At 34.7% G+C, this 20,473-nt stretch overlaps 1 pseudogene; it reads right to left on the bottom strand.

Moving 5' to 3' along the window:
- Window positions 1-4,292: 4,292 nt before the first annotated feature.
- Window positions 4,293-4,411, bottom strand: LOC112483895 (annotated as a pseudogene).
- Between the last annotated feature and the right edge of the window lie 16,062 nt (window positions 4,412-20,473).

Consider the following 20,473-nt stretch of genomic DNA (forward strand, 5'->3'; position numbering starts at 1 on the left):
AACATATAGAGAATCAACCCAGGTTGCCATGTCAGACATATTTCCTGTCACATTTTAAAGGTAAGTTGAGAAGACAGTGATGAGCATTGTGATAAGGCTTTAATTAGAATAAATTAGAAATCACTGAGTAGTTTTCAGAAAAGCAAAAGGACAGTAATAAATCAAGCTTAGAGTGAGAAGGGGGAACAAAGGAATAATAATTCTGATTTGAGCTTATCTGAAGCTTCGAAAATTGTCAGTTTAAGTGCTAGAGGTTATTCTACAATACAAGGAATCAGTCTTCACATTGTTACTTTTGAAGTGAAAATCTTACTCTGCAGTTTCTGTGTGTCAGACTCTAAGGATTCCTGTGAGGAGTGGGAGGAGGGTCTGAGTAAGACAGGCTCTGTAGCACCTAATCTTATCGTAGTGAGAGTGACTCCACTTAGATATTTACTATATTGGACTTGACCAGTAAACTGCTTTATGAAGAAAGGCTTCTCTGAACAAAAGAAGGAAAATGCATGTAAACAATTACTAAAGGATATCAGAGAGATGACTGTTAAGATGGAATAAAAGGTAGATGCTACTACATATTTTTAAAATCTACAAAGCTAAAATACTTCATTGTATGAAAAAACTAAGACAAAATTAGTAAAATTGGCTATCAATGGGCCTTATTAACAGAGAAAAGAATCTCTATCTATGGTACTCTTCCAGTATAACATTTCATAGTGAAGTATTTTTTAAATAAGCAATACAAAGCTATCTCTGTAGGTAGAATATTCAGTGTTCAAAGATTTTAGAGAGAAATGAGATTATTATTCCTTTTACACATCCAAGTGTATTTTTCTATACCCTATTTACCTTTTCCCAGATGATTTCTTTCATGAGAAAGATGATTTCTTTACATGAGAGAAGTGCATTTTATTTATAACCTACAATGTTCACATGTAAGTAATACCTCAACATCCCATTATTATTTTTAATAAAATTATAAAGAAAAAAGAAGCGAAGAATCCAATTTAGAGAAAAAAAAATCTATTAAAAAATCATTGGTGGCATTAGAAGAAGCTCAGTTTGAAACTTTATTTTCTACCTAATGTGTTATATGACTTCTCTGAACCTCAATTTCTTCACCTTTGAGCTGAGGGGTTAATGATAACTTTTAACATGGAATGCCAGGTATTTTTCTAAGCATATAGTATTTATTAATTCAATCCTCACACAACCCTATGAAGTGGTTGCTAATATTATCACCACCTTTCAGGTAGGGAATTTGGAATCCATGGCAGTTAAGAACCTCATCCAAGGTGACATAGGTAATGAATGGTAAAGCTGGGATTTCAAACAAGCAGTCTGACTCCAAAGCTACATGCTTAACAGTTACCTTTTACTGTCTCTCTGGGGAGCTGAGCCCAGATATTATGACAACAGTCTGCTCCTTACTTACCTCTAGGTCAACCATTTATCTAATCATTCATTCTACAGGTATTTATTTGTGTCTGTGATGTGTCACTTACACAGCTTGGAATAAAAGCAGGGAAAATAGTTACTCTCATGATGCTTATGGTATAGCAGGAGGAAAAAAATAAACGAAATCTATATAATGTGTCAGGAGATAACTGCTAAGATGAAAAATATCCTAGGAAAAGGGGACTGGAATAATAGGAGCAGTTCCTATTTAGATAGGTTGATAACAGAAGGCTTTTTTGACAGGGCGATGTTTGAACAGAGATAGGAATAAAATGAGTGAATCATGTGGAGCAGTTATGAGGATTATATGAAATAAGTACATAAAAGTACCTAAGACAGTGGCTGTCTCATACTGGGGACTGGCTAAATCATATGTTCTTTTAGCCTTTAGAGTTCAAAGAAATTGAGAAATGAAAACTGGACCTTGTGAAAAGACAAAATATTGATGGGAAGCTTGTTTATTCAAACTTTAAAAAAAATAAAACGATAAAAAATAAATATTATCGAAAGTTCCCAAATTCCCTGAACATTCAAATTTATAGAAGCAAATGTGTTATAAACCAAGACAAAAAGTATAATAAGCTCTGTGTGTGTGTGTGTGTGTGTGTGTGAGACACATAAAGAAACAGGGTAAGGGAAAAAGTAGAAAAAAAAATCATTCAAAGGTTTAAGCAAAAAGTGCTGACAGACTTTTGAGCATTTCAGAGCGTGAAGCATTTAATGTGCTAATAAATAATGTTTCTGGCAGGTCAGAATTCAGAACTTTTGTGCAGAGATGGAAAGATGAGTATTTGACTGCTTCTGGATTTCATCCAGCTCAATTAATATCATATGTATCATATGGCTTACCCAAATGCATAAATCACAAGTACAACCACCATTATTTTTTTAATGATGCCATGACTATCATCATGCACGCAGAGAAATTCGTTTCCTTTGGGAAAATTATGTGAACATTAAAATTTTATATGAGTAATGGGAAAATAAACATGAAAATATAATGGCTCCAAACTTCTTTTGATAATATATAACTGTGACTATCATATCAAAGCATCTTGCTTGTCCTAGTCCATGTAGTGCATTCAGGGTGACTTCATTGCATGGTTTGGTATTAAATTAAAGTGAAATTTATGTAAAAGTCCACCTGGAATTTAATACAGAATCCAGGTGCAGGGTTGTAAAATGGTAATTACTTTAGGGTTCTTGGCATAGACAGGTGGAACAGATCAAATTAGTGTTACCTTATATCACACTGCTGCTGTTATTTAAACTTTGCAGTTACTTACTGATATTTGTACCCATCATATTTAATCTATAAATATGTAGTGAATAGATATAATGCAGGGGAGTTTGAGTAATGGAAGTTGATAGATATAAATGTGCTTTTGTTTCTCTAATGGTAACAAAAGTTCTTTGTAGGAGGTATAACTGAAGAAACTCTAATCCAGTAGCCTGCTCACTGTTCCTTTTATTCCAGGACTTGATTAAGTTTCTGGCTTCCTCGATGGAGCTTCTTGCCAGGAAACAGGGTGCTGCTGAGAAAAAGCACTCTCTCAGCTCCTCCTCCCTCTACTCTTCCATCTTGTCCTTTCCTTCACCCAACACTTTCAAACTAGCTTTTAAAACTTTCCCATATCATATGCTCTAGACCAAGCTGTTGCACTCTTCCAAACTGCGGCTCATATTATTTTATCTAAGAAAGAAATTCCCCCAAGTTTAAAGGCATAAGGCATGCAATATTTCAGTTGCATAATAAATCTTCTTAGACTGACATTATGCCACGGCCCTTTAAAATACATCAAATTAGAGCTGTAAAACTGGAAACTGTCAGAAGGAAGAGTGTGACACTCCCTTTCAGTGGCTGAGGCCTCTATTCTTCGTCCTCCCTACTTTTCTCCATAAAAACCAGGCCTAAAGTTGTTTTTGAAAGAGGTGGTAAATATTATCAGTAAATTGTATTCTGCATATTCACATAATGGATACATTTTTATGAAGAACTATATTATTTTATTTAATAGGTTAATTAAATATTAATAGTAAACATAGTCCTTTAATAAAATTAAATATTAATAGTAAACATAGTCCTTTAATCAAGCTCTTTAGAAAGGAATATTTCTCTGAGAATAGATTCAGCCATGTCTATTTCCAAAAGACTAAATTACGTAAAACTTTAAAGCAACATGTCTTTCTCATTAATAGAAAAAGCACAGTAGATGTGACTGCTTTGTTTTTAAATACGTATTCAATATAAATTTTAAATAATCATTTGGCTTTACACAAGTTTCATATTTTAGAAACCAAGTAACACTAAACAATACAGTGGCTTATCACAATGTTCATAATAAAGGGAATAGTATTATAACCATAGAAACAAGTTTTGATCAAAAATATTGTCAAGACACAGATCTTTCCATGAGTGTTACATTCTATATTCACACCCTTTCTAGGTGTAATATGACTATTTTTTCAGTCCTTGTAAAAATCTAAATACTAAATAGAAATAATGCTTACCATGCATCTACCACATAGTTTATACCAAAACAGACAGTTTCAATTTTAGAAAGCCACATTCTGATTTTAGAGCATGGATCACTCATAAATTTAAATCATATCTTAACCCTCAGAGGAAACTTATTACACATCCTGTCGTGAAACTCAAAAGAGATAATTTGTCATACTAAACAAACATTCTTTCCTTTACATTGGTGGCTTAAGACTACAAATTCGATTCAAGTTTCATTTTTTTTTTAATAGGCGAGGCAACTCTTGGTTGACCTCACAGATTGCAAGGACCTTACCTTGTCAGTTTACAATCTCTTATTATTTTTTATTTTTTACACCTACAGCACCTGGTCTTCCTAGGTAGTCTCCCATCCAAGTACTAACCAGGCCTGACCCTGCTTAGCTTTGAAGGTCAGACAGGGTCGGGCTTGTTCAGGGTAGCATGGCTGTAGACAAGAAAAATTCTTTATTTCCATTGATTTTCATAGTAATTTTTGATGTATTGTTCTAAGTCTAATAGGCTTTTGTCAGGGGTGATAGTGGGCAAGTCTGTGAATACGAATGTTAAATAGGAGAGGCTTTGTTGTATTTTCAGATCTCTGAATCCCTTTCCAGATTCACCCCTAATTAGTTAATAGTCAGTCAGGTTACATTTTAAGGCATCTACTATGTAAGGAAAAAGCAAAATTTCCTGTGCCCAATTTCAATATAATTGGGCCATCTTAAAATATAAAATATCTATGACAAAATATAATCAAGTGTTAAGTGGCATGGTATAATTGGAAAGGGCTAAATGAACTTATAGGAGTAAATAGGCTGCAAAAGTTAGCGGAGACTTCAGCCATCTGCCCTTGATGAGTCAACAAAGAATCAAGAGGCAGGAAGAAAAGAAAGAAATTTCAAGAAGAGAAAGAGGCTGAGCCTTGGAGAAGTGGACCCAGTTGAGAATGTTCTCCAGAAATGGGAGAGATTGCCCTGACCAGAATTAAAAAAATAAATTTAGATTGTTTGAGTGGGAGTAGATAATAAAGGATTTTGAAATTCTGGTTCTAGAAGAGCGAATTTTTATAGTAAACTTTTGCAGAATTTTCAGCAGGTACATGAAAACTATATGTGAGAAATTTTGACATGATGGATTGGATTGGAGAGAAACTAAGGTCATAAGACCTCAGATAAGGTAGAAAATTGTTTTTCCCAATTTTCGGATAAAAAAATTTTGCAAGGAATTATCTGCCTGTGAAGAAATAAGTTGGAGAAACCATCGAAATCAAAAGAAATAACAGTTATTCTGAACTAATAATTACAGGAAACATTAATAAGATTTGTAAAGTTTATTAAACCAGCCAGAGAGGCGAATTGTTTGCTTCCCAGCTGTGGCCTGGCTATTTCCCACTGTCACATTTAGAAACTGCAACCTGATTGACCATTACTCAGTCTGGAATGTACTTTCTCTTCCTTGCTAACTCTAAGAATAGTAGCATCTGATATTTAGAATGTTTTATGCTTATGGCTTTGTGAAACGGTCAACTTTATTTTAAAGATGGGACAAAAAGAAAGTGTTTTGTCCAAGCATATAATCTAAAATAAGATACATGTCATTTAATACCAATTCTAGCCTTTGAGTTCTCTCATACTACAAAACAAACAAAACAAACAAACAAACAGACACACACTTGGATAAACAAAAAGGAACAATAAAATATGAAACTCAACGATGAATTATTTTTGGGACTTGCTGTTGGGTGATGGTAGTAGATATTTCTATGTTGACATGTCAACCTGTTAAATTAGGGACGAAGCTTGGTTAACTTTTCATTCTATTGTTTAGGCCTTTCTTCGGTAGATTTATGGTCTTTGAACCTTATGCCTTCTCACTGTGTATTGATGGAAAATTCACCTGTTTCCTCTTTGGCTGTATGCTAACAGAGAAACACAGTTAAATGGCCTCTCATAGTGTCGAAATTTGGCATGAATGTGTTGTTTGCACACAGATTCTGTTCTGTAGGCAGAACGCCCAGTTTCATTTACATTTTCGTTTATTATTTGTTTAACATTCTGCATGTTCTTCAGCCTGCTGCTGATCACTTTTGGCTGCTTTTCTGTAAAAGCAACAATGTCATTTAAAGACAGGGAATAGATGTATATCAGCAAATGGGATAAAATTTGTAATTCTGAGACGTTTTTGCTGTGCCATTAATTTACTTACAAGAACATTTCCTGTCTACCCTGAGGAAAGGAGTCTTTCTGAGGTTCTCATATGCTGTTTTGAAAATACTTTGAAATAACAAAAATATGGGGAAAAATGTATGAGCAAGAAACAATATGCCAGTTTTTTACCAGGTTTTATTTCAAGTGACTTTAAAATAATTTGTTGGTAGTGGAATTTGGGGCATGTGGTTTACTTTCAGTTAACATGCTTTATTATAATAATGAGTATAAAATATTATTATTATTGAGAAAGGGAGAGAGAGAGAGGAGAGGAGAGGAGAGAATTTTCCCTTATCCTCTTTATTCTTTCCATGGCTGGATATAAATGACTAAAATAAAAAAAATATGTATGTATTCAGTCCTCACTTAATAGGGCAAACATCGTGAAACAGTCTCACTTAGACTAAGGTGCCCCATCTACTATTATGAATCACTAGAATGAGGTACATTTCTCTAGTGATTTGTTTCAATTAAATCTTGCAAAATTTTATTTCTTTATGGCACTGTGCAAAATGCTACTATTGATGCCAAAATAAGTAGAAGTTTAATCAGGGCAAAAGGAAAAAGGAGTGACAGTCATGGTGAGCTATCTCTAAAAATAAATGGACTTTCATTACAGTGAGACACACTGGGAAATAAAAGGTGTCTTGTGCTTCTGTAGTTAGTGGGGAATGGAGAGATGGCAGCGATGGATGAAACTGATAAGGTAGGCAAAGACTAGCTAACATATCGTGTGTTATTCAAAAGAATTCAAAATTTATTCTGGTCAGTTCCATGTGGGGGTGTGGTGATTTGAATGTTTGTGTCCCTCCTGAATTCATTTATTGAAACCCTCCTCCACAATGTGATGGTATTAGGAGGTAGGGTCTTTGGGAAGTAATTAAGATTAGATGAGGTCATGAGGTTAAAGCCCTCATGAGTGTGAGTAGTGCCTTCATACAAGTCATGAGAGTGACAGAAACTGGTACCAAGAAGTGGGGATGCTACTGTAACAAATACATAAATATGTGGAAGCAGCTCTGGAACTCAGTAATGAGTAGAGGGTGGAAGAATTTTGAGGTGTGTGCTAGAAAAAGCCTACATGGCAACCTTCAAAGGGTTCTCGTGAGAGTTCAGAAAGATAAGAGGAGAGATGCAGAGAAAACCTCTGTCTTAGAGAGGACCTAAGTAATCCTGAACAGAATGTTGGTAGAAATGCAGACAGAAAAGGCGATTTTAATGAGCTCTCAAATGGAAATGAGGAACGTGTTACTGGAAACTAGAGGAAAGGTGTTCCTCGTTATAAAGTGGCAAAGGACTTGGCTAATTGTGCTTGCGTTCTAGTGCTTTGTGGAAGGTAGTACTTGTGAATGATGAAATTGGATATTTAGCTGAGGAAATTTCTAAGCAAAGTGTTGAAGATAAACAAAAAGGAACAATAAAATATGAAACTCAACGATGAATTATTTTTCATCGTTGAAAAATAATGCTTGGCTGCTGACTGCTTATTAGTAAAATGGAAGAAGACTTAAAGAGGGAATTGTTAAGCAAAAAGAAAATCGAACTAAAAGATCTGGAAAATTCTCAGCCTATCCATATTGCAAAAAATAGGAATTCCTATTCAGAAGAGAACACGAAAGTTATGGCCAAACATCTGTTTAAAAAAGAGATTACTATATACATGAACCACAAACTCAATCAGCCACCCCATCAGGAAACCGCCAATTTGAAGTGAAGAGGAAGAGGAGATAGAGAAAGAATGAATGAGGGCTGTAGGACTTCTTGGGTTTTATAGGACAGGGTCAGAGAGCTATTTGGCTCTGAACATGTACTATCTTCAAGGACAGAATAACCCTGAAGGCTATTTGGAAATAATTAAGGCTGCTTTCTTGGTCTCAAAAGGTGGACGCCACCCTGCTTTCAATGGGCTAGATGGCTTCTGCCCAAAACCTTGAGGGTAGGGCCATGTGGCAGAGCCTGGGGGTGCAGATCTGCTGGGACAGAAACACTCATGGGCCTGGAATGCAGAGCATCAGGCCAAAGAAGATTATTATCAAGCCTTGAGATCTAAGGAGGTTTGCTTGGCTATGTTTTGCACTTGCTCGGGATCTGTCGCCCCTTCTTTTCTGTTTCTCCTATTTGAAATGAGAATATCTGTTTTATGCCTGTATCACCACTAGATTTGGGAAGAACATTACTTCAGGATGACTAGTACCTCCAATCTCACCCACACTTGATTTAGATAAAATTTAGATGAGACTGTGGACTTAGACTTTAGAGTTGATATTGGAATAAGTTAACTTTTGAGGTAGTTGGGATGGAATGAATGTATTTACATGTGAGAAAGACGTAAGTTTTGAGGGGATACAAATATTTGGAGGGACAAGTTATGCATATAATGTTTGTGCATCCCCCAATATCCATATGTTGAAACTCCACCCTCCAATCTGATGGTATTAGGAGTGAGGCTTTTGGGAAGTAATTAGGATTAAATTAAGTTATTAGCGTAGAACTGCCATGAGTTGTATTAGTGCCCTTTTAAGAGCTGTGAGAGATCTTGCTTTCTCTCTCTGCTCTTGCCATGAAAAGATACAATGAGAAGTTGGCAGTCTGCAACTAGAAAAAGAGTTCTCACCGGAACTTGACCGTGCTGGCAAACTGGTCATGGACTTCTATCCTCCAGAACTGTGAGGAATAAATTTCTGTTGTTCATAATCCTTCCAGTCCGTGATACTTTGGAGCCTGAACTGAATAGGATAGGGGTAACCATTGTTAAACCCATTATTTAGCCATACACCATGCTATTTTAGTTTCTGGCTTCTCTTCCCTTCTCTACACCCCAACAATTCTAAAATAATGGATAGGAGTAGTAAGGCAACTATCCTAATCAGGTTTTATCTGCAACCTCACAAAGTTTATAGAGTAGGGTACCAGTGTTTAATAGTTTAAATTTGGTTATAGGTGTAATTGGCCTTTTTGTGAAACAAGATATCAAATTCCTGGATTGTCAGTTAATTTAGGCTGTAGATCACAGGTAGTATCTTTGTTAACAAAGCTGTATTACCTTTTGTCTCTGTTTGCAGACTAGTTCACTCTAATATGAATTTACTGCAGATTTTTTTTGATAAAATTGTTTACTATAAATATCAATAAGCAGCCAGCACATAAGAATATTATTCTACTTTATTTCTCTTATTTATGTAAGGCTACAGTCTTGTCTGGCACTTGGTCTAACTTCTAAAGTATGGTAGGCAATATTTTGAATAACTGCTTTGCCATTTCTAAATAAGAGTTACCAGATTTTTAAACTCTAACATCTAGGTTATCTCTGCCTTTTCACTAAGTTAATGCTACATTTTAGGTTGTGTTATTTGTTGCGTTCTACTCCAGCTTTCAAATTTGGGTAGTTAATATAACTAATAAACAAGCATATAAAAAAATTTCAATTGTGTTAGTTTTCAAAGATATTTTTTAAATAATGAAACATTTCAAATGAGACAAAATTTAAAATTTAATAAATAATAATAAACGTGGAGCAAAATTACTACTCTCATACATGCACATTAGCAAAACCATGTTTTAGTTTTGTTGGTATAGATCAAGACTCAATTAATATATTTGATAGTATAGTATCATTCATGAAAATCATTTTAAGAAATAATAAATAAGATAAAAACAGTGTGCATTTTTTTTTCTATTATTCCTCCAAATAAAAAGCAGCTTGAATATTAAAATGAAGAAAAATGGATGGGAAAATTGTAACACATCTATTCAATGAAATATGTAACTATTAAAATAATTATGAAGACTCAAAAATATACTGAAAATGGATTAAACACTTCAAAGTAAGACCCAAACCATAAAACTTCTAGAAGAAAACATAGGCAGTAAACTCTCTATTATTACTAGTAATTTCTTTCCTCTGACAAGGGAAACAAAAGAAAAAATAAACAAATGGGACTACATCAAACTAAAAAGTTTTTGCACAGCAAAGGAAACCAACAAAATGAAAAAACAACCTACTGAACAGAAGATATTCACCTATGATACATCTGATAAGGGACTAATATCCAAAATATATAAAGAACTCATACAACTCAACAACAAAAAAACAAACAATCCAATTAAAAAATGGGCAGAAGCTCTGAATAGATATTTCTCCAAAGAGGAAATACACATATGAAAGAGGCCAATAGACATATGAAAAGATACTCAAAAGATACTCACTAATCATCAGAGAAATGCAAATTAAAACCACAATGAGATATCACCTCATATCTGTAATATGGCTATCAATAAGTCAAAAAACAAGTGTTGGCGAAGATGTGGAGAAAAGGGAACACTCATAAGCTGTTAGTAGGATTGCAAATTGGTACAGCCACTGTGGAAAAGAGTCTGGAGGTTTCTCAAAGAATTAAAAGTAAATCTCCTTTTCAACCCAGCAATTGAACTTCTGGGTATTTATCCAAAGGAAACCAAAACACTAATTCATAAAGATCTATGCACCCCTATGTTCACTGCAGAACTATTCATAATATCCAAGATATAGAAGCAACCTAAATGCCCATTAATAGACAATTGGATAAAGAAGTTGTGGTTCATATATACAATGAAATATTACTCAGCCATAAAAAAAATAAAATTCTACCATTTGCAATGACATGGATGGACCTAGAGGTTATTATGCTGAGCGAAATAAGTCAGACAGAGAAAGAGAAACACCATATGATTTCACTTATATGCAGAATCTAAGGAACAAAAAGAACAAACTAATTGAAAACAGACTCACAAATACAGAAGACAATCTTGTGACTGCCAGAGGGAGGTTGGGGCTGGGAGAAAGGGGTGAAGGTTTAAAGAAGCAGAAATTAGTAGTTGAGAGAGGGTCACGGAGATGGGGAGTATGGCGTAGGGAATATAGTCAGTAGTATTGTAATGGCTACATGTAGAGCCAGATGGATGATAAAGTAATCAGGGGATCATTTCATAAACTATATAAATGTCTAACCAACATACTGTATATTTGAAACTAATAATAGAAAAGTAAAAAGTAAAATAATCATGAAGACTATGTTGCTACCTACATAATAAACTATTATTCAACATAAAAAGTCACACAAGGACTGCAAGCAAGTGAAGTAATATATGAAAAATTATTGGACAGAATTATGACAAAATGATTTTTGTTGTTTTGGGTGGTGAGATTATGTTGTTCTCCTACAATATCCATTTTTTTTTTTGGTCCAGGGAAAATACCTAAAGATTTATGACCTATGACTGACATGACTCACCTTTAAAACATAATAAAGTGTACCTATATTATTAAATAGGTTTAAAGGGAAATATTATGGTAATATGGTGGGTAAAGTTAGATGCAACATTCTATTCTGCTTGTGTTAGGTTTTATGCTACCTGCAGAACAGCTGCTTTATCCTTTTATCCTTTAATTATTTTCTACAACGTATTTATTTAAATGCATACAAACTACCAATAATTAATTTCTTAGAGAAATTATCAAGGCAATTATTGGAAAATCTCCTTTAAAATTTTCAGAATACAGTTTAAAAGTACATTTCCTTAAAGATACACACAAGTATTCAACATTTCTGTAACTTCTTCTAAAATGATTTTCCATTTTCTATTCTTACTCTTTATTTTGCTTACACTGGGATGCTTCCATTTCCTTAATTATGCCAAACAAAATCTGGGGTATTTAAAACACTTTTTTTTTGTCTGTTCATAAAGTGGCTTTTTTAATGGATAATGGAGAATGTTTTTTAAAATATATGTTTTCCTTTAGTTTCATGTCATAGTAATAAGCTAAGGAATTGTAAGATATCCCTATGTCTGTCCCTCAGATCTGAATTAGACATCAGTTTTCAAGTTTGGGCTGTAGACATCAAGAGGCAGTCTATCTAGGTAGTCGTGATCATCACCTCACCGATAAAAAGTCCACATTAACCAAATAAAGAGAGCAGATCACCAACCTTAGTTGTCTGCCTATGTCTTTTTTTTTAATCTCTAGTGAAGCTAAAAATGAGTTTAAAAATACATGTGCATGTGTGTGTGCGTATGCACACACGCACACACACACACGTAATGATCATGCATATTTATTGCAGAACAAGTAAACGGGACCAGTATCCTAAAGGAACACCAGTATTTACTAACCCAGATGAAAATTTTAGAAAATTGACATCTTAATTGAAAAAAAAATTCTCATTTAAAATATTTCCACATTTTTCCTGCATCTGCTCCACCTACATAAATTTTCTTGTGGGAGCTCTACTTTCAAAGTTGTGATAATGACATCACCATACCCTTCCTTCCTATCCATCTCTCTTCAATGACCTCATTTTTCTCCATCAAACCCCCAACTCATTTCTCACCATGCTACTCCACCACATGTTTTTTATCAAATACTTTTGGAATTTTATGTTTCTAAATAGATATAGCAGGAAAAGTAAAGTTTAAAAGTTGGAGGAAATGTAGCACTTAAGTATTAGCACCAAATAAACTGAGGTCAGTAGCTCACTTTTCTAGTTTAGCATGGCATTATTTTTTCTGTATTCAACAAATATTTATTAAGTTCTTCTATATGGCATGAACTGAGGAAATAGAGTAATGACAAAAAAAAAGTGTGATTTTTGTCCTCATCAACCCCACCTACTAGTAAAAAAATAAGCGTGAATAATCATGATATATCATCTAGTTCTCTAGCTCTCCCTTTTATTTTTATTTATAAATGTTGGAAAATATGATGAAGGAAAAATATAAAGTATCATTAGAGAATTGAGCATTATATTGATTAGTGATTCAGAGAATGATTTTCTGAATAAATAATATTTAAAGTGAGAACTAAAGAATAAGAATGAGTTAACCATGTGATGATTGTGTGTGATTATTGAGTGAGGGCTGGGATGGGGAGCAGGCAGAGGGAACACCGCCTGCTATATGCTCTGAGGCAGGAAAGAACTTGACACAGATATCATGTCTGTGAAACAGAAACCGTGCAGTGAAGGAGATATGAAGCATGATTTTTCCTACAAGTAAACAATACACATAGGCTACCATATTTTATTGCTGTTTTATTTCATTACTTCTATTTTCTCAAGGAGCTCATAGGTCCTTGTTTTTAATGTTATCATGAGTTTTTAGTCTTTAACGGCAGAGTCATAAGTATTTTTGTTGGCTGGTGGCAGAATTTGCTGCAGGATTTGCCAACTAGTTGCTGTTTTAAGAAGAATCTATCAAGCAGTGAAGCATTCCCAAAGCAGCGGCGTGGTGGTAGCAGGACTACAGGTATAACTACTTAATTGTTAGGTTGCCTTGCCACCCTTCCCTAGATTTGGCCAGTACAGTTCACTACATATGTAAAAAGTAAGATCAGCCTGGTGCCAGCTCGCCTGTCCCTAGTCTCACCAGATGTTTCAGATGACAGCGACAAAGGTGAAAGATCACTCTGCCATTAGAAGAAGCCTCAAAACCACACCCAGTTTATAAATACACATGAAAGCCTACAGCCATACTCACCTGGTGAGGAGAAGTGAAAAGTCCAGTGATCTACTGAAACTACAGAGATGGATGGGAATCCACTTTGCAGCTGTTTTCCATAAGACTGGGAACTCCTTACGGCTACTCCTCAAGAGGCTTACCTCCCCATGCTCCAAGAAGAGTCACAGGACTTGTCATCAACACTTGGATTAGACTATGGCCAGGGTTGCCCACAGGGCCTATGTGGAGGTGTGCAAAATCGCCAAGGCCCTGAGGCAGAGCCCTAGAGAATCCCGTCTGTTTATAATGTTGCTCTAAAATATATCCTTGTCTCCTTTATAATTTTCAAAAGAAGTTTATATATATGATATATCAAAAAATAGTGGAAACTAATATATCAGACTGAAATGCCAAATTTCTCTCACTCTAAATACATTCATATATATGTACATACATTATACTTTCTAAAGTGGAGATATTTGCCCTAAGTACTTGTTATTTAGATGATTAAATTATATCTCTCTCCTCTTATTAAGGAGATGAGAATAATGCCTAAATAATTTTATGGCTACAGAATAATACATAGGCAGTAAGTATAGAGGTTTGTACAATTGTCTGTAGCCCAGAGAAGAGAGTCCTTACACCTGCTTGAAGGACTCAGGAAAGACTTCTGGATAAATTTGCTATTTAGGTTAATATTTAAAGGAAGTGGATGAGTTCAATTTGTAGTTCCCAAACTCTATTACTGGCATATAATAAGAGTTCAAAAATGTCCTGTAATGGGTGAGTGTGGCCAACGTTGTTGTTGGAAATGAAGGCAACAGCAAGTCAATGTATAGTCTTATATCACATTCTAACAGTCTAAGTATTTCAGTTTAATCTTGATGGTGACTTTAGGAATTAATATTGGAAGAGTGAAATTATATCTGTGCGTTAAACAGATAGCTCTGGTGGCAGTGGGTATAGATTTAACACCACACTCTCTAAGAAAGAAATTAAATCAAACCAAACAGAATAAAACAAATAGAAACACAGTTTTTTAAAATGTAAATTGACAATCTTATTGTAAAATTTATATGTAAAGGCAAAAAATGGAGAAGGAGGAGAAGGAGGAAGAGGAGAAAAAGAAAAGGTAGGAAGGCTTACTTTAATGAATATTAAAGCTTGTTATGAAGGTAAATAATTAAGAGAGAATGGTGTTGACTGAAGAATGGACAAATAGGCCAAAACAACAAAACAGATAACCAGAAAGAGACACATAGATATAGACACATATTTATGCAAAACTTAGCACTTTAGAGAAATAGAAAAATGATATATTTGATAAAATGTTGAGTCAGATAGCTACATGAGGGGAAAAAATGGCCACTTCCTTATGCCTTATTGAAAAAAGTATTTCCAGATATAAATGTAAATGAAAAAACAAAGATAATATAGACTATCTTCAAGACTATTAGTAGAAAATAGTTTTTAAAAATAAAATAAACATATTAATCATAATTTGCTAAACTGACTACTTCAAAATTAAGTACTTTTTAATTAAAAAAATACCAAATACCACTTGAGAGAGTGAAAAAGTAGGCTACAAAGTAGGAGAAGTATTTATATCATCTATAACTGAATGCCAAAATGATATAAAAGACTTCTACCAATCAAGAAGAAAAAAACAAATGATGCAGCATGGGAGAAAAGGCAAGAGACTTGAATAAGCACTTCACGGAAGGATCTCAAGGGTCAATACATATGTGAAAAGGTATTGACACCATCAGGGCTCTGGATAGGAAAATAGAATATACGTTATGTATTTAGGATATGAAGAGTTTTAGTAGAGGGAATTAAAAGCTTCTACGCACATTTAAAGAGAAGGGAGAGTAGAGCTCAGAGACACTCCCACCATCTCTCAGTCTATATCAGTTAAGTGAGTGGTACTCAAGAGCTCATCAAGACACTACTGAGAATCTCTTGTTGCCTGTTAGTGTGGCTACAATGTCCTCTGGAGAATATGACCTTTCCTTTCTTTCCCTTCTTAGAATTGCCTCTCAATGTCAGACTTTAATCCAGAATTGAACAGACAAAAAATTCTTGGAAATATAATCTCTGGCTTCTTCTCTGTGATACAGAAAATATCTTGGTCGTGATGCCTAGCTGACAACAGATAAATTAGAACAATGTCCAACTTTATTAGTAATTAGGAAAATAAAAAGTAAACCTACAAATGGGTTCACTACAGATCCACCAGGTAGCTAGAAATAAAAAGACTGGCAATTCTAAGTATGGCAAGTATGTGGAGCGATTCTCACACATTGTGGGTAGAAGTGTAAATTGGTAAAACCATTTTGGAAAACCATTTAGCATTGTCTATGAAGCCAAGCATATGCATATCATGTGGCTCTTTCAATTCCTAGTTGAAATTAGTTTACAAACAAAAATTTGTGAAAACATGGTCCAAGGGTCATGTCAATAACATGTACAGCTGTATTATTTATGGTAGGCAAAAATGGAAACAACTCCATTGTCCATAAATAATAGAATGGCTAAATTGTAGAGTAAAATAAATAAACTATATCTATATACAGCAACAGGATAACTTCACAAATGTTATGTTGTGTTATGTTGTTACGAAATGTTATATTGTCTGAAAGAAAGCAGAAAAATATACATATCCTATTATTTCATTCATATAATGTTTAAAAGCAGGCAAGGGTGAATTACTGTGTTAGTCAAAATACTGGTTATCCTTAAGAAGGAGCAAGGGATAGTAATCAAAATGAGGAGGAGGAGTACTTCTGGTTACTGAAAATCATTTGTTTCTTGGAAAAATTATCCATATTGTAATGTCAATGAGTTATACAATTATGTTTTGATTATTCTTCACGCATTATACACAATACTAACAAAGATAAAAATATAATAGAAAGCAAAGATGCAAACAAACAAAACATAAAAATTAGAAAAAAATATCTCACCAACAGAAGCCAAACAAGAAAAGGAAACAATTTAATATCATTTTTCAACATGTATTAGAAGGGAGAGAAATAAAATGTTCTCCTATGACTTAGTATAGTTCCAAAACATTTCCCCACTCTCACCCTCTAATGTGGTATAAAAAATCTGGAAAATTCTGAGAACTTTTCCTTATACTCTTACAACTTGAAAAGAAGTGGACTCAGAGTACAAGTGGACAGCCTGAAGGAAAACTGATAAAAACTACTGAAGCCAGAAGTCCACAGTTACCATTGCTGCACACCATCAGATACAGAAAAAAATCACCAGGTCTCACTAGTCTCTAGGGCTTCATTATGAATTTGAGAGAAGGAAAAAAAAAAAAATACAGAAAGGAAAGATTCAATTAATGATTTAAGGAAAAGGTCATAGGCCCTAAAGAGAGAGAGAAAAAAGACAAATAGGCTTCTGAAAGAGAATTGGTGCTTTTAAAGTAGAAAAACTCTAAAATAAAATATAGTTGAAGATATGATAAAAATAATCTTTGATAAAAGAGCTGAATTTCTTTCTTAAAAATTTATACAAAAATAAAAATATCAAAAGGGTTCTGGCTAAGTTATTGAACCTCAAAAGTAAAGTTTTTTTTCAGTCATGAAAGTGAAAAAAGCCAGGGAACAACAAAAAAGGGAGACCAGGCTGATCTCTAACATCCTTGCAGTAGTAGTTAGTATCAGAATATAAAAGATCATGTTTACCAAGCCTTGAAGGAAAGAATATTATGTCTAGCCATTTTTCCATTTAATAAGGAAGCATTTTTCAAATATAATAAAAAACTCAGAGAATATGGCCCTCATGATCCCTTCTTGAAAGAAACCCAGTGACTAAATGATTAAACCCAGTAAATCAGAAGATGATTAAGGAATTGGTAGAAAAAAAGCAGTGCAATACCTACAAGCAGGAAACAGGACTGCAGCTTTCTGATAGGAAAAAAAAAAAAAATGTGAATCAATAGTTGTTTACCCAGTTAGGAGACAAGTTTCTCAAGCTTGCAGCAATTCAGTAATACAGATTTTCCAACCCCTTCCCGTGAGAAGAAAAGAATCTTCTTTATTATAGAAACCTGTGGTAGGCAGCATTCTACCTAAGATTCCCAGCTTCAGCTATCTATACACCTGCTCCTAGTTATTCAAATAAATGTCAATCTTGTACTACTGTGAAGAGCTTTTGCAGACATAATTAAAGTTCCATATCAGTTGATCTTAAAATAAGGAGATTATCCAGGTGGGCCAGACCTAAACATATGAACCTTTAAAAACAGAGCATTTTCCTACATTGGTCACAGAGTACAATGTCAGAGACTGCATCAGGAGAAGGATTGGGTGCAATGTTGCTGTCTTGAAGATGAAAGGGCCATGTGGCAAAGAAGGCAAGCAGACTCTAATTCTACAAGGAGCCCTCAGCTAACATTCAGCAAGTAAACAGGGACCTAAGTACTACAACTGTACAGATATGAATTCTGCCAACAATTAGAATTGCTTGGAAGCAGGTTTTTTTCTCAGCGTTCCCTTGATATAAATTCAGCCTGTCCAACACTTTATTTCAGCCTGTGATACTGTGGTCACAGAACCTAATCATGCTTCTGACCCACAGTACTCTGAGTTAATAAATAGGTGTTGTGTTAAGCAATCAAGGTGATTTGTTACACAACAATAGAAAACAAATACAAAATCTAACCATACCAAAACAAAATTTATAATAAAGAGCTCAGCAACATAGAAGCAATAGTTACAGTGTTGATCAGTGAATTTATATAAACAGAAATTATGTTAATAACCAATGACAAAAAAACAGAAATTGTTAGCAATTATTCACTCACTTTTTTTTCTTTAAACAAATATCGAGCACCTATGTGACAGCTACTGTTCATAAAAACAGTAAACCAAACAAGTAAATTTCCCTGCCCTTATAAAGTTTACATTCTAATGGAGGAGGGTAAAGAAGACAACAAATAAAATAAATGAGTAAAACATATATATTAGATGATGATAAGTGCTATGGAGAAAAATAAATCAAGGAAGGTGGACAGAAAGCTTGGAGGGAGGGTTGTAATTTAATAGAGTGGTCAGGAAAGGCCAACCTGAGAAGGTAACATCTAAGTAAAGTCTGCATAGTAAGAGGGAGTGAGCCATGCAGAGGTCTTGAAGCAAAGTGATTGTAGGCAGAGGAAACGAAACATCAAGTATAAAAGCCATGAGTCAAGCTATTAGGGAAATGCAAATCAAAACTACAATGAGATACCATCTCACACCTGTTGGAATAGCTATAATCAACAAGATATGTAGTAAGTGTTGGAGAGGATGTGGAGAAAAAGGAACCCTCATACACTGCTGGTGGGACTGCAAATTGGTACAGCCATTATGGAAACAGCATGGAGGTTCCTCAAAAATCTGAGCCTTAATCTACCATAGGATTCAGCAATCCCTTTACTGGGTATTTACCCCAAAGACTTGAAAACTCATATCTGAAGAGATATTTGCACACTGATGTTCATACAGCATTATTTATGGTGTCCAGGACATGGAAGCAACTGAAGTATCTTACGATAGATGACTGGATAAAGAAACTGTGGTACATATATACAATGGATATTACTCAGCCATAAGAAGAAATGAAATATTGCCATTTGCGACAACATGGATGGACTTTGAGATAATCATGCTAAGCGAAACAAGCCAGACAGAAAAAGTTGAAAACCATATGACATCATTTATATGTGGGATATAAACCTAAAAGCAACAAACGAACAGAACAAACAAACAGAAACTCATGGACATGGGCAATAGACTAGTAGTTACCAGGCAGTAAGAGGAAGTGGGGAGGAAGGAGGTAAATGAGGTAAGAGGGGTCAAATATGTGGTGATAGAAAGAAATCTAACTATGGGAGGTGAATACACAATGCAATGTATATATATATATCCATATATATATACACATATGGATATCCATATATATATATGGATACATAAATATATGCCTTACTGTTGAATTGTATACCTGAAACTTACTGGATTTCATTAAATAATGTCACCATAATAAAAATAAAAAATTAAAAGCCATGAGTCAGGAGCATGCCCAGAACATTTGAGGAGGCCAGTGTAGCTGGAGTGAAGTAGTAGAGGATGAGATGAAATGAATAACAGGACAAGATTGTTCAGGGCCTTGTAAGACATTGTTAAGACTTTGGAGATTTTCCCGCAAAGCGTTGGCGGTCTGTACAGTTCTTACAAAAGAATCATTCCAGCTGCTGTGTTGAGAAGTGCCTGAGTAGCAGAAGGGCAAAGCGAGGGCAAAACTGGTTAGGAGGCTGTGGCAAAGATTCAGGTGAGTTTGCTGATGACTTGCACCAGAGTGGTGGTGGTGAAGGTGCTGAAAGACGGGCAAATTCTGGATATGTTTAGGGGGTAGAGCCAGCAGGATTTGTTTATGGTTTGGACGTGGGGAACGAGTTTCCTGGACTGAGCAACTGGAAGACTAGAGTTGCTGATAACCAAGATAGACAAGAGTGTTGGGGGAGCACATTTCGGTTCTTGGAGAGCTGGGTGTTAGGCACATAAAGTTTGACTGGCTCACCAGGAATCAAAATAGTCACAGAAGAGTGTGTAAATGATATAAACCTTCAAAAGTAATGAATGACAAAAACAAAATACCAAACACACAAAAATTATAAACAGTATAGCAAATGTTTAGTTATGTGGGCAAATATGAGGCAGGGTGTAGGATGATGAATTTGAATGTTCATGTCTACATATTTATAGTAGGCAGTTACTACTGTCTGCAACTTAGATATTTAGTTTAAAAAATGACATAACACCTTTAAGATTTGATGACCCTT

This window comes from Pteropus alecto, unplaced genomic scaffold (assembly GCF_000325575.1).
Source record: "Pteropus alecto unplaced genomic scaffold, ASM32557v1 scaffold196, whole genome shotgun sequence".
NCBI classification, from domain to species: Eukaryota; Metazoa; Chordata; class Mammalia; order Chiroptera; family Pteropodidae; genus Pteropus; species Pteropus alecto.